The sequence below is a fragment of the Glycine soja genome, chromosome 3 (genome assembly GCF_004193775.1).
Source record: "Glycine soja cultivar W05 chromosome 3, ASM419377v2, whole genome shotgun sequence".
In the NCBI taxonomy this organism is placed as follows: Eukaryota; Viridiplantae; Streptophyta; class Magnoliopsida; order Fabales; family Fabaceae; genus Glycine; species Glycine soja.
Window position 1 is genome coordinate 13,128,120 of NC_041004.1, and position 15,717 is coordinate 13,143,836.

Below are 15,717 nucleotides of genomic sequence, written 5' to 3' on the forward strand. Positions count from 1 at the left end.
AGATTAAAGATAAAAACTAAAAGATCAAACTGTATCTTTTAGATCTTTAAGTGCAGATTTTCAGGAAAATGATAGATCTCATCCAGCACAAGTAGTTGCAGCCCAGAAACGGACACTGCTATATAATCATGAAGGCTGCACGAGTTTTCTACCAAGTCCGGGATTGAAGAGTTATTTTGTGAGTTTTGGGACTTGAGTGTTTTGTGAGCCACCTTGATGTTACCCTAACATCAAGTGTTGGACCTGAGTGTGTAGAGTTGATCTCTATAGTGTGTGGAGTTGATCTCTATTGTTCAGAGAGCAATCTCTGGTGTGTATTTGAATTAATTGTAAACACGGGAGAGTGTTTGAGAGGGAGTGAGAGGGGTTTCTCATATCTAAGAGTGGCTCTTAGGTAGAGATTGCACGGGTAGTGGTTAGGTGAGAAGGTTGTAAACAGTGGCTGTTAGATCTTCGAACTAACACTATTTTAGTGGATTTCCTCCCTGGCTTGGTAGCCCCCAGATGTAGGTGACGTTGCACCGAACTGGGTTAACAATTCTCTTGTGTCATTTACTTGTTTAATCTGTTCATACAGTCAAATATAATCTCCATGTTCTGAAGCGTGATGTCGTGACATCTGGTACGACATCTGACCTCTGTATCAGAATTTCAATTGGTATCAGAGCGGGCACTCGAAATCACTGAGTGAGATATAGGGAGATAAATTCTGATGAACATGGAGAAAGAAGGAGGACCAGTGAACAGACCACCAATTCTGGATGGAACCAACTATGAATACTGGAAAGCAAGGATGGTGGCCTTCCTCAAATCACTGGATAGCAGAACCTGGAAAGCTGTCATCAAAGGCTGGGAACATCCCAAGATGCTGGACACAGAAGGAAAGCCCACTGATGGATTGAAGCCAGAAGAAGACTGGACAAAAGAAGAAGACGAATTGGCACTTGGAAACTCCAAAGCCTTGAATGCCCTATTCAATGGAGTTGACAAGAATATCTTCAGACTGATCAACACATGCACAGTGGCCAAGGATGCATGGGAGATCCTGAAAACCACTCATGAAGGAACCTCCAAAGTGAAGATGTCCAGATTGCAAATATTGGCTACAAAATTCGAAAATCTGAAGATGAAGGAGGAAGAGTGTATTCATGACTTCCACATGAACATTCTTGAAATTGCCAATGCTTGCACTGCCTTGGGAGAAAGGATGACAGATGAAAAGCTGGTGAGAAAGATCCTCAGATCTTTGCCTAAGAGATTTGACATGAAAGTCACTGCAATAGAGGAGGCCCAAGACATTTGCAACATGAGAGTAGATGAACTCATTGGTTCCCTTCAAACCTTTGAGCTAGGACTCTCGGATAGGACTGAAAAGAAGAGCAAGAATCTGGCATTCGTGTCCAATGATGAAGGAGAAGAAGATGAGTATGACCTGGATACTGATGAAGGTCTGACTAACGTAGTTGTGCTCCTTGGAAAACAGTTCAACAAAGTGCTGAACAGAATGGACAGGAGGCAGAAACCACATGTCCGGAACATCCCTTTCGACATCAGGAAAGGTAGTGAATACCAGAAAAGGTCAGATGAAAAGCCCAGTCACAGCAAAGGATTTCAATGCCATGGGTGTGAAGGCTATGGACACATCATAGCTGAATGTCCCACTCATCTCAAGAAGCAGAGGAAAGGACTTTCTGTATGTCGGTCTGATGATACAGAGAGTGAACAAGAAAGTGATTCTGACAGAGATGTGAATGCACTCACTGGGAGATTTGGATCTGCTGAAGATTCAAGTGATACAGATAGTGAAATCACTTTTGATGAGCTTGCTATATCCTATAAAGAACTATGCATCAAAAGTGAGAAGATTCTTCAGCAAGAAGCACAACTAAAGAAGGTCATTGCAAATCTGGAGGCTGAGAAGGAGGCACATGAAGAGGAGATCTCTGAGCTTAAAGGAGAAGTTGGTTTTCTAAACTCTAAACTGGAAAACATGACAAAGTCAATAAAGATGCTGAATAAAGGCTCAGATATGCTTGATGAGGTGCTACAGCTTGGGAAGAATGTTGGAAACCAGAGAGGACTTGGGTTTAATCATAAATCTGCTGGCAGAATAACCATGACAGAATTTGTTCCTGCCAAAAACAGCACTGGAGTCACAATGTCACAACATCGGTCTCGACATCATGGAACGCAGCAGAAAAAGAGCAAAAGAAAGAAGTGGAGGTGTCACTACTGTGGCAAGTATGGTCACATAAAGCCCTTTTGCTATCATTTACGTGGCCATCCACATCATGGAACTCAAGGTCGCAGCAGCGGAAGGAAGATGATGTGGGTTCCAAAACACAAGACTGTTAGTCTTGTTGTTCATACTTCACTTAGAGCATCAGCTAAGGAAGATTGGTACCTAGATAGCGGCTGTTCCAGACACATGACAGGAGTTAAAGAATTCCTGGTGAACATTGAACCTTGCTCCACTAGCTATGTGACATTTGGAGATGGCTCTAAAGGAAAGATCATTGGAATGGGAAAGCTAGTCCATGATGGACTTCCTAGTCTGAACAGAGTACTGCTGGTGAAGGGACTGACTGCAAACCTGATCAGCATCAGTCAGTTGTGTGATGAAGGATTCAATGTAAACTTCACAAAGTCAGAATGCTTGGTGACAAATGAGAAGAGTGAAGTTCTAATGAAGGGCAGCAGATCAAAGGACAACTGTTACCTATGGACACCTCAAGAAACCAGTTACTCCTCCACATGTCTATCCTCCAAAGAAGATGAAGTCAAATTATGGCATCAAAGATTTGGACATCTGCACTTAAGAGGCATGAAGAAAATCATTGACAAAGGTGCTGTTAGAGGCATTCCCAATCTGAAAATAGAAGAAGGCAGAATCTGTGGTGAATGTCAGATTGGAAAGCAAGTCAAGATGTCCCACCAGAAGCTTCAACATCAGACCACTTCCAGGGTACTGGAACTACTTCACATGGACTTGATGGGGCCTATGCAAGTTGAAAGCCTTGGAGAAAAAAGGTATGCCTATGTTGTTGTGGATGATTTCTCCAGATTTACCTGGGTCAACTTTATCAGAGAGAAATCAGACACCTTTGAAGTATTCAAGGAGTTGAGTCTAAGACTTCAAAGAGAAAAAGACTGTGTCATCAAGAGAATCAGGAGTGACCATGGCAGAGAGTTTGAAAACAGCAAGTTCACTGAATTCTGCACATCTGAAGGCATCACTCATGAGTTCTCTGCAGCCATTACACCACAACAAAATGGCATAGTTGAAAGGAAAAACAGGACTTTGCAAGAGGCTGCTAGGGTCATGCTTCATGCCAAAGAACTTCCCTATAATCTCTGGGCTGAAGCCATGAACACAGCATGCTATATCCACAACAGAGTCACACTTAGAAGAGGGACTTCAACCACACTGTATGAAATCTGGAAAGGGAGGAAGCCAACTGTCAAGCACTTCCACATCTTTGGAAGTCCATGTTACATTTTGGCAGATAGAGAGCAAATGAGAAAGATGGATCCCAAGAGTGATGCAGGAATATTCTTGGGATACTCTACAAACAGCAGAGCATATAGAGTATTCAATTCCAGAACCAGAACTGTGATGGAATCCATCAATGTGGTTGTTGATGATCTAACTCCAGCAAGAAAGAAGGATGTCGAAGAAGATGTCAGAACATCGGGAGACAATGTAGCAGATACAGCTAAAAGTGCAGAAAATGCAGAAAACTCTGATTATGCTACAGATGAACCAAACATCAATCAACCTGACAAGAGACCCTCCATTAGAATCCAGAAGATGCACCCCAAGGAGCTGATTATAGGAGATCCAAACAGAGGAGTCACTACAAGATCAAGGGAGATTGAGATTGTCTCCAATTCATGTTTTGTCTCCAAAATTGAGCCCAAAAATGTGAAAGAGGCACTGACTGATGAGTTCTGGATCAATGCTATGCAAGAAGAATTGGAGCAATTCAAAAGGAATGAAGTTTGGGAGCTAGTTCCTAGACCCGAGGGAACTAATGTGATTGGCACCAAGTGGATCTTCAAGAACAAAACCAATGAAAAAGGTGTTATAACCAGAAACAAGGCCAGACTTGTTGCTCAAGGCTACACTCAGATGGAAGGTGTAGACTTTGATGAAACCTTCGCCCCTGTTGCTAGACTTGAGTCCATCAGATTGTTACTTGGTGTAGCTTGCATCCTCAAATTCAAGCTGTACCAGATGGATGTGAAGAGTGCGTTTCTGAATGGATACTTGAATGAAGAAGTCTATATGGAGCAGCCAAAGGGATTTGTAGATCCAACCCATCCAGATCATGTATACAGGCTCAAGAAGGCTCTCTATGGATTGAAGCAAGCTCCAAGAGCTTGGTATGAAAGGCTAACAGAGTTCCTTACTCAGCAAGGGTATAGGAAGGGAGGAATTGACAAGACTCTCTTTGTCAAACAAGATGCTGATAACTTGATGATAGCACAGATATATGTTGATGACATTGTGTTTGGAGGGATGTCGAATGAGATGCTTCGACATTTTGTCCAACAGATGCAATCTGAATTTGAGATGAGTCTTGTTGGAGAGCTGACTTATTTTCTGGGACTCCAAGTGAAGCAGATGGAAGACTCCATATTCCTCTCACAAAGCAAGTATGCAAAGAACATTGTCAAAAAGTTTGGGATGGAAAATGCCAGCCATAAAAGAACACCTGCACCTACTCACTTGAAGCTGTCAAAAGATGAAGCTGGCACCAGTGTTGATCAAAGTCTGTACAGAAGCATGATTGGGAGCTTACTATATTTAACAGCTAGCAGACCTGACATCACCTATGCAGTAGGTGTTTGTGCAAGATATCAAGCCAATCCCAAGATAAGTCACTTGAATCAAGTAAAGAGAATTCTGAAATATGTAAATGGCACCAGTGACTATGGGATTATGTACTGTCATTGTTCAGGTTCAATGCTGATTGGGTATTGTGATGCTGATTGGGCTGGAAGTGCAGATGACAGAAAAAGCACTTCTGGTGGATGTTTCTATTTGGGAAACAATCTTATTTCATGGTTCAGCAAGAAGCAGAACTGTGTATCCCTATCTACTGCTGAAGCAGAGTATATTGCAGCAGGAAGCAGCTGTTCACAACTAGTTTGGATGAAGCAGATGCTGAAGGAGTACAATGTCGAACAAGATGTCATGACATTGTACTGTGACAACTTGAGTGCTATTAATATTTCTAAAAATCCTGTTCAACACAGCAGAACCAAGCACATTGACATTAGACATCACTATATTAGAGAGCTTGTTGATGATAAAGTTATCACACTGGAGCATGTTGACACTGAGGAACAAATAGCAGATATTTTCACAAAGGCATTGGATGCAAATCAGTTTGAAAAACTGAGGGGCAAGCTGGGCATTTGTCTGCTAGAGGATTTATAGCAATTACTTTTATCTGAACGTGCTCAAACGTTAATAGCGCGTTCTCTACTGGGCCAAAACAAATTCGACCGTTGCTTCACACGTCCCTTTACATTCCTCATTCAAACTTATATTTTCGTGGTAATCCCGTTTTCAACATTCCCCAACAGCTCTCAGAAATTCACGAAACCATTCCAAAGGCTCTGCTTCTCCATGGCTACCGCACCAAAAGAAACTTCAGCTCCTGGTTCACCCTCTGTACCATCATCTCCATCATCCACCAAAGCACCATCAAACCAGGAACGACCTGAATCCAATATCCAACCCATACAAATGATTCCTGGTTCAGCCCCTGTTCCTGAAAAACTGGTCCCTAAAAGACAACAGGGAGTGAAGACTTCTGAAAACCCTAGCCTTGCAACAAGTCCTAGGGAAGTAGACACGGAGATGGACAAGAAGATCCGCAGTATTGTGAGTAGCATTTTGAAAAATGCTTCTGTCCCTGAAGCTGATGAAGATGTCCCAACATCTTCCACCCCGAATGTTTCTGTCCCTGATGCTGACAAAGATGTTCCAACATCTTCCACTCCAAATGCTGAAGCCCTCCCTTCACCCAGTGAAGAGGATTCAACAGAAGAAGAAGATCAAGCCACAGAAGAGACCCCTGCACCAAGGGCACCAGAACCTGCTCCAGGTGACCTCATTGACCTAGAAGAAGTAGAATCTGATGAGGAACCCATTGCCAACAAGTTGGCACCTGGCATTGCAGAAAGGTTACAAAGCAGAAAAGGGAAAACCCCCATTACTAGGTCTGGACGAATCAAAACTATGGCACAGAAGAAGAGCACACCAATCACTCCTACCACATCCAGATGGAGCAAAGTTGCAATCCCTTCCAAGAAGAGGAAAGAAATTTCCTCATCTGATTCTGATGATGATGTCGAACTAGATGTTCTCGACATCAAGCGGGCCAAGAAATCAGGGAAAAAGGTGCCTGGAAATGTCCCTGATGCACCATTGGACAACATCTCATTCCACTCCATTGGCAATGTTGAAAGGTGGAAATTTGTATATCAACGCAGGATTGCGTTAGAAAGAGAACTGGGAAGAAATGCCTTGGATTGCAAGGAGACCATGGACCTCATCAAGGCTGCTGGACTGATGAAAACTGTCACCAAGTTGGGAGATTGCTATGAAAATCTAGTCAGGGAATTCATTGTCAACATTCCCTCTGACATAACAAACAGAAAGAGTGATGAGTATCAGAAAGTGTTTGTCAGAGGAAAATGTGTTAGATTCTCCCCTGCTGTGATCAACAAATACTTGGGCAGACCAACTGAAGGAGTGGTGGATCTTGCTGTTTCTGAGCATCAAATTGCCAAGGAAATCACTGCCAAACAAGTCCAACATTGGCCAAAGAAAGGGAAGCTTTCTGCAGGGAAGCTGAGTGTGAAGTATGCAATTCTGCATAGGATTGGCGCTGCAAACTGGGTACCCACCAATCATACTTCCACTGTTGCCACAGGTTTGGGTAAATTTCTGTATGCTGTTGGAACCAAGTCCAAATTTAATTTTGGAAACTATATTTTTGATCAAACTGTTAAGCATTCAGAATCTTTTGCTGTCAAATTACCCATTGCCTTCCCTACTGTATTGTGTGGCATTATGTTGAGTCAACATCCAAATATTTTAAACAACATTGACTCTGTGATGAAGAGAGAATCTGCTCTGTCCCTGCATTACAAACTGTTTGAGGGGACACATGTCCCAGACATTGTCTCGACATCAGGGAAAGCTGCTGCTTCAGGTGCTGTATCCAAGGATGCCTTGATTGCTGAACTCAAGGACACATGCAAGGTGCTGGAGGCAACCATCAAAGCCACCACAGAGAAAAAAATGGAGCTGGAACGGCTGATCGAAAGACTCTCAGAAAGTGGCATTGATGATGGTGAAGCAGCTGAGGAAGAAGAAGCAGCTGAGCAAGAAGAAGAGGCAGCTGAGGAAGAGGAAGATGCAGCAGAGGATACAGAATCAGATGATGATGATTCTGAGGCCACCCCATGACCATCAGACCTTTATTTTTGCTTTTTACTCTTACTAGCTATAGGGGCATGTCCCTTTGAACAATTGTTTGCTATTGGTCTGTAATATTTGCATGCATTCTACCTTTGTCAAATTCTGTCTAAAAAGGGGGAGTAATAGTATTAATAGTATTATGCATGATTTATGATTCTGAGTAGTAGGACTCTATGTATGCAATAGTAGTCATGATGTATGAGTTTGAGTAGTAGGATACGATGTATGCATGGTTCATGATTTTGAGGGGGAGTTGTATGTATGTGATTTTGAGGGGGAGACTGCTGCTGCTGATGACTGATGTAAGCTGATAGAAGATGCTGCAGTAAGGGGGAGCAGAACGCTGATGTCACATGAGATGTCTTGGCATCCTAGAAAAGACTAGTAGCTGATAGAAGATGCTGCAGTGAACTGCTTCACAGCAGTAAGAGCATGGAGACAGGGGGAGCAGAAAGCTGATGTCACAAGAGATGTCTTAACATCCTGGAAAATTGCAACTTGCAGAATTTTGGCTGTCGCCACTACAGATACCGCTGTGCTTGATTACTCTGATAATTAAAGTTGCTGATCCCACTTGCATAACTGCTCGTACCTGCTCAGGAAGTGTCTAAGTATGTTTTAGACAAAATTTGCCAAAGGGGGAGATTGTTAGTGCTTAGCTCTACTGAGTGTTTAAAAGATTGGCTAAGATTTTGTTAAAACATAAGCACTTAGACAATGAAGGAAAGCTGGAGTTGCTGCACATGATGTCCAACGTTATGTCAAGGAATCAGATCGGGCTGCACAATGCACAAGGCAAGATAAAATGTCAAATGAAGAATTGAAGCTGCAGGATCCACGATGTCGGATACAATGTCCAGGACATCCTGCCCGAAAAGACTGGACACATAAATCTGTGTGCAGGATCCACGATGTCGGACACGATGTCCTGACATCCGGCCCGAAAATACTGGACACATGAATCTGTTATATCTTTAACAGATTAATGTGCAGTTAGCAACAGATTTGGCGATCTATCTTTAGGAACGAATTAAAAGATAATTAAAGTTCGAATTACAAACTTGAATAGTTCGTTCAGGGATTAAAGATTAAAGATAAAAACTAAAAGATCAAACTGTATCTTTTAGATCTTTAAGTGCAGATTTTCAGGAAAATGATAGATCTCATCCAGCACAAGTAGTTGCAGCCCAGAAACGGACACTGCTATATAATCATGAAGGCTGCACGAGTTTTCTACCAAGTCCGGGATTGAAGAGTTATTTTGTGAGTTTTGGGACTTGAGTGTTTTGTGAGCCACCTTGATGTTACCCTAACATCAAGTGTTGGACCTGAGTGTGTAGAGTTGATCTCTATAGTGTGTGGAGTTGATCTCTATTGTTCAGAGAGCAATCTCTGGTGTGTATTTGAATTAATTGTAAACACGGGAGAGTGTTTGAGAGGGAGTGAGAGGGGTTTCTCATATCTAAGAGTGGCTCTTAGGTAGAGATTGCACGGGTAGTGGTTAGGTGAGAAGGTTGTAAACAGTGGCTGTTAGATCTTCGAACTAACACTATTTTAGTGGATTTCCTCCCTGGCTTGGTAGCCCCCAGATGTAGGTGACGTTGCACCGAACTGGGTTAACAATTCTCTTGTGTCATTTACTTGTTTAATCTGTTCATACAGTCAAATATAATCTCCATGTTCTGAAGCGCGATGTCGTGACATCTGGTACGACATCTGACCTCTGTAGCAGAATTTCATTTAGTTTGTCTAAATAATGGCCCAATCCTTGTAAAGTTGGCTGACCAAAAATATGTTTTGGGTTAATCAACTAAAAGGGCTTTAGTAGGTTTAGTTCAAGTTGTAATAAGGGCCCAATTGGCAACCTAGGCATCAGCCTTTTGGGAGACCAAATGGTGGCTGACTAGTTGGCTATTGGGAGTGACTTTTGGTTGCCACAATTTCAGTTATACTCAGCCATTAAGTTTTTTTTAATTCCCAAGGTTAATGGCATTAAGTTATTTTAATTCTAGGTTAGTGGGTCATTACTAAAATTTGCTGTAAAGCTTCTATATAAGCTGAACCATTTTATCAATAAACACAAGTTGAGTTTTATTCAGAAAATTAGAGTTTATCTCTTTTATCTTAGTGACAGTGATTCTCCTAAATTCTTGAGTGATTCTAGAACACCCTGGCTGTATCAAAGGACTTTCACAACCTTTGTGTGTTGCCCTCGCCGGAAAGAGTGATTCTTTCCTTCCTTTCATCTTCAACCTTGTTCTTTCAAATCACAATTCCAAAAAATCCACTTCTGCCCAGAATTATCTCGTGGCCATAACTCCCATTTTACGCACTCAAATTAAGTGATTCTTGAGCCTAAATTTAATATCAAGACGAGACCTTTCACCTCGTTTTGGAATCACCTCATTTGGAGCCCTGTAGCTTGAGTTTTTGCCATTTCTATATTTCTGTCCAGCCACCACTTAACCTACGTTTTCTCATCTCATTATTCCATTTTATGCCAAGAACCACCTTATTAAGACCCACGAAATTAACCACCTTATTCGTCATCCTTTCCTTAATCAATTTCCGCATTTTCCATCAAGGTTTAATCCTAGACGATCCTAAGTCAGCCCTTGTGCCATGAGGGTTCATATCACATAATATATCGAGACACTCAGAATTGAATGCGGAAGCTCTCGGCAAATTCAAATGGCCATAACTTTTTGACTTGGGTGTATGATTGAGGCCAATTATAAATTAACCAGCTCGAAAAAGAACAACGGAAGCTCTAGAGAAATTCAAATGGTCATAACTTTTCACTTGGAGGTCCGATTCAGGAAAAAAAATATATCGAGACACTCAGAATTGAACACGGAAGCTCTCGACAAATTCAGACGGCCATAACTTTGAACTCGACTGTATGATTGATGTTGATGATATATCGAGTCACTCGAAAATGAACAACGGAAGCTCTCGAGAAATTCAAATGGTCACAACCTTTCAATAGGAGGTCCGATTCAGGCGTATAATACATCGAGACACTTAAATTGAAGGCGGAAGCTCTCGGCAAATTCAAACAACCATAACTTTTGAGTCGGGTGTATGATTGATGCCGATGATATATCGAGGCGCTCGAAAATGAACAATGACAGTTCTCAAGAAATTCAAATGGTCATAACTTTTCACTCGGAGGTCCAGTTCTGGCGCATAATATATCGAGACACTCAAAATTGAACGCGGAAACTCTCGACAAATTCAAACGGCCATAACTTTTGAGTCGGGTGTATGATTGAGGCCAGTTATATATTGAAATGCTCGAAAAAGAACAACGGAAGCTCTAGAGAAATTCAAATGGTCATAACTTTTCACTTAGAGGTCCAATTCAGCCGCATAATATATCGAGACACTCAGAATTGAACACGGAACCTCTCGGCAAATTCAGACGGCCATAACTTTGAACTCGGCTGTATGATTGATGCCGATGATATATCGAGACGCTTGAAAATGAACAACGGAAGCTCTCGAGAAATTCAAATGGTCACAACCTTTCAATAGGAGGTCTGATTCAAGCGCATAATATATCGAGACACTCAATATTGAACGTGGAAGCTCTCAGCAAATTCAAACGGCCGTAACTTTTGAGTCGGGTGTATGATTGATGCCGATGATATATCGAGATGCTCAAAAATGAACAACGGAAGCTCTAGAGAACTTCAAATGGTCATAACTTTTCACTCGGAGGTCCGATTCAATCGTATAATATATCGAGACACTCATAATTGAACACGGAAGCTCTCTGCAAATTTAAACGGCCATAACTTTTGACTCAGGTGTATGATTGAGGCCAATTACAAATTAACACGCTTGAGAAAGAACAATGAAAGCTCTAGAGAAATTCAAATGGTCATAACTTTTCACTTGGAGGTCCGATTCAGGCGCAAAATATATCGAGACACTCAAAATTGAACACGCAAGCTCTCGACAAATTCAGACGGCCATAACTTTGAACTCGGCTGTATGATTGATGCCGATGATATGTCGAGTCGCTCGAAAATGAACAACAGAAGCTCTCGAGAAATTCAAATGCTCACAACATTTCAATAGGAGGTCCAATTCTGGCACATAATATATCGAGACACTCAGAATTGAACGCGGAAGCTCTCGGCAAATTCAAACGGCCATAACTTTTGACTCGGGTTTATGATGGAGGCCAATTATAAATTAACACGCTCGAAAAAGAACAACGGAAGCTCTAGAGAAATTCAAATGGTCATAACTTTTCACTCGGAGGTCCGATTCAGGCGCATAATATACCAAGACACTCAAAATTGAATGCAGAAGCTCTCGGCAAATTTAATGGCCATAACTTTTGAGTCGAGTGTATGATTGATGCTGATGACATATCGAGGCGCTAGAAAATGAACAACGGAAGCTCTAGAGAAATTCAAATGGTCATATCTTTTCACTCGGGGGTCCGATTCAGGCGCATAATATACCGAGACACTCAATATTGAACGCAGAAGCTCTCGGCAAATTCAAACGGTCATAACTTTTGACTTGGGTGTAAGGTTGAGGCCAATTATATATTGAGAGGCTCGAAAAAGAACAACAGAAGCTCTAGAGAAATTCAAATGGTCATAACTTTTCATTCGGAAGTCTGATTCAGGGGCATAATATATCGAGGTAGTCAAAATTGAACCCAAAAGCTCTAGGCAAATTCAAGCGGCCATAACTTTTGACTTGGGTGTATCATTGATGTCGATGATATATCGAGACGCTCGAAAATGAACAACGGAAGCTCTAGAGTAATTCAAAAGGTCATAACTTTTCACTTGGAGGTCCGATTCAGACGCAAAATATATCGAGACACTTATAATTGAACACGGAAGCTCTCGACAAATTCAGACGGCCATAACTTTGAACTCGGCTGTATGCTTGATGCCGATGATATATTGAGTCTCTCGAAAATGAACAACGGAAGCTCTCGAGAAATTCAAATGGTCAAAACCTTTCAATAGGAGGTCTGATTCAAGCGCATAATATATCGAGACACTCAAAATTGAACGCGGAAGCTCTCGGCAAATTCAAGCGACCGTAACTTTTGAGTCGGGTGTATGATTGATGCCGATGATATATCGAGATGCTCAAAACTGAACAACGGAAGCTCTAGAGAACTTCAAATGGTCATAACTTTTCACTCGGAGGTCCGATTCAGGCGCATAATATATCGAGACACTCAGAATTGAACGCGGAAGCTCTTGGCAAATTCAAACGGCCATAACTGTTGACTCGGGTGTATGATTGAGGCCAATTATAAATTAACACACTCGAAAAAGAACAAAGGAAGCTCTAGAGAGATTCAAATGGTCATAACTTTTCACTCGGAGGTCCGATTCAGGCGCATAATATACCGAGACACTCAAAATTGAACACAGAAGCTCTCGGCAAATTCAAACGGCCATAACTTTTGACTCGGGTGTATGATTGAGGCCAATTTTATATTGAGAGGCTCGAAACTGAAGAACGGAAGCTCTAGAGAAATTCAAATGGTCATAACTTTTTAGTCGGAGGTCCGATTCTGATGAGGACATGACCAAGATCAAGGGCAAGGATCCACTTGAAGGAATTGGAGGGTCTCTGACAAGGGCTAGAGCAAGGAAAGCCAAGGAAGCTCTTCAACAAGTGCTGTCCATACTATTTGAATACAAGTCCATGTTTCAAGGAGAAAAGTCCAAGGTTGTGAGTTGTATCATGGCCCAAATGGAGGAGGACTAAATGGCACCACTTTGTCTCAATTTTAGAGTGTTTAGTTTGTCTAAATAATGGCCCAATCCTTGTAAAGTTGGCTGACCAAAAATATGTTTTGGGTTAATCAACTAAAAGGGCTTTAGTCAGGTTTAGTTCAAGTTGTAATAAGGGCCCAATTGACAACCTAGGCATCAGCCTTTTGGGAGACCAAATAGTGGATGACTTGTTGGCTGTTGGGGGTGACTTTTGGTTGCCACAATTTCAGTTACACTCAGCCATTAAGTTTTTTTTTAATTCCCTAAGTTAATGGCGTTAAGTTATTTTAATTCTTGGTTAGGGGGTCATTACTAAAATCTGCTGTAAAGCTTCTATATAAGCTGAACCGTTTTATCAATAAACACAAGTTGAGTTTTATTCAGAAAATTAGAGTTTATCTCTTTTATCTTAGTGAGAGTGATTCTCCTAAATTCTTGAGTGATTCAAGAACACCCTGGCTGTATCAAAGGACTTTCACAACCTTTGTGTGTTGCCCTCGCTGGAAAGAGTGATTCTTTCCTTCCTTTCATCTTCAACCTTGTTCTTTCAAACCACAATTCCAGAAAATCCACCTCTGCCCAGAATTATCTCGTGGCCATAACTTCCATTTGACGCACTGAAATTAAGTGATTCTTGAGCCTAAATTGAATTTCAAAACGAGGTCTTTCACCTCGTTTTGGAATCACCTCATTTGGAGCCCTGTAGCTTCAGTTACTGCCATTTCTATATTTCTATCCAGCCACCACTTAACCTACGTTTTACCATCCCATTCATCCATTTTATGCCAAGAACCACCTTATTAAGACCCACGAAATTAACCACCTTATTAATGATTCTTGAGCCTAAATTGAATTTCAAGACGAGACCTTTCACCTCGTTCTAGAATCACCTCATTTCGAGCCCTGTAGCTTGAGTTTTTTCCATTTCTATATTTCTGTTCAGCCACCACTTAACCTACGTTTTCTCATCTCATTATTCCATTTTATGCCAAGAACCACCTTATTAAGACCCACGAAATTAACCACCTTATTCATCAGGTGAAAGGTCACGAGATAATTCTGGGCAGAAGTGGATTTTCTGGAATTGTGATTTGAAAGAACAAGGTTGAAGATGAAAGGAAGGAAAGAATCACTCTTTCCGGCGAGGGCAACACACAAAGGTTGTGAAAGTCCTTTGATACAGCCAGGGTGTTCTTGAATCACTAAAGAATTTAGGAGAATCACTCTCACTAAGATAAAGAGATAAACTCTAATTTTTTGAATAAAACTCAACTTGTGTTTATTGATAAAATGGTTCAGCTTATATAGAAGCTTTACAGCAGATTTTAGTAATGACCCACTAACCTATAATTAAAATAACTTAATGCCATTAACCTAGGGAATTAAAAAAAACTTAATGGCTGAGTGTAACTGAAATTGTGGCAACCAAAAGTCACCCCCAACAGCCAACAAGTCAGCCACCATTTGGTCTCCCAAAAGGCTGATGCCTAGGTTGCCAATTGGGCCCTTATTACAACTTGAACTAAACCTTACTAAAGCCCTTTTAGTTGATTAACCCAAAACATATTTTTGGTCAGCCAACTTTACAAGGATTGGGCCATTATTTAGACAAACTAAACACTCTAAAATTGAGACAAAGTGGTGCCATTTAGTTCTCCACCATTTGGGCCATGATACAACTCACGACCTTGGACTTTTCTCCTTGAAACTTGGACTTGTATTCAAATAGTATGGACAGCACTTGTTGAAGAGCTTCCTTGGCTTTCCTTGCTCTAGCCCTTGTCATAGGCCCTCCAAGTCCTTCAAGTGGATCCTTGCCCTTGCTCTTGGTCATGTCCTCATCACTTTCCTTAATCAATTTCCGCATTTTCCATCAAGGTTTAATCTTAGACGATCCTAAGTCAGCCCTTGTGCCATGAGGGTTCATATCATTTGGTAATCAAAGCTCCGGTTCTAGGATCAACTCTTCCTTTGCTGGAAATATTGGGTAACATCCTTCTTTTTTCTCTTTGCCATTTATATTACCTTCTTATTCATATATATTTTTTTTAGGCTGAACCATTGCAAAAGTTAAGCCTTTTGATCTCTTTGTTATATATATATAAAAAAAAAGCAGAATTTCGTATAAGCAAAATTAAAAAAAAAATTGGGCTGAATGGTTCATGCTTGAAGAACTTTTAAAAAAAAAAAACTCTTTAAGGTAATATATTGGTTGCATGAAGGATTGTTACTTGAATTCCTAAATTCTGAATTTTATTTCCTTCATTTGTGCCTAAAAACAATGTTAGCCTTTTTCTTGGTTAACCATTTCCTTGTCTCTCTAGCCTTACCTTAGACATATTGGTGAATTGTTCTTTGTTGTGGCCATAATCTCTTTAATTGCCTAAGAACTCAAGGGGAATTAGAGTGGTAAAAGGCAAGAGTGTTTCATTAGAGAAAAGTCATAATTGT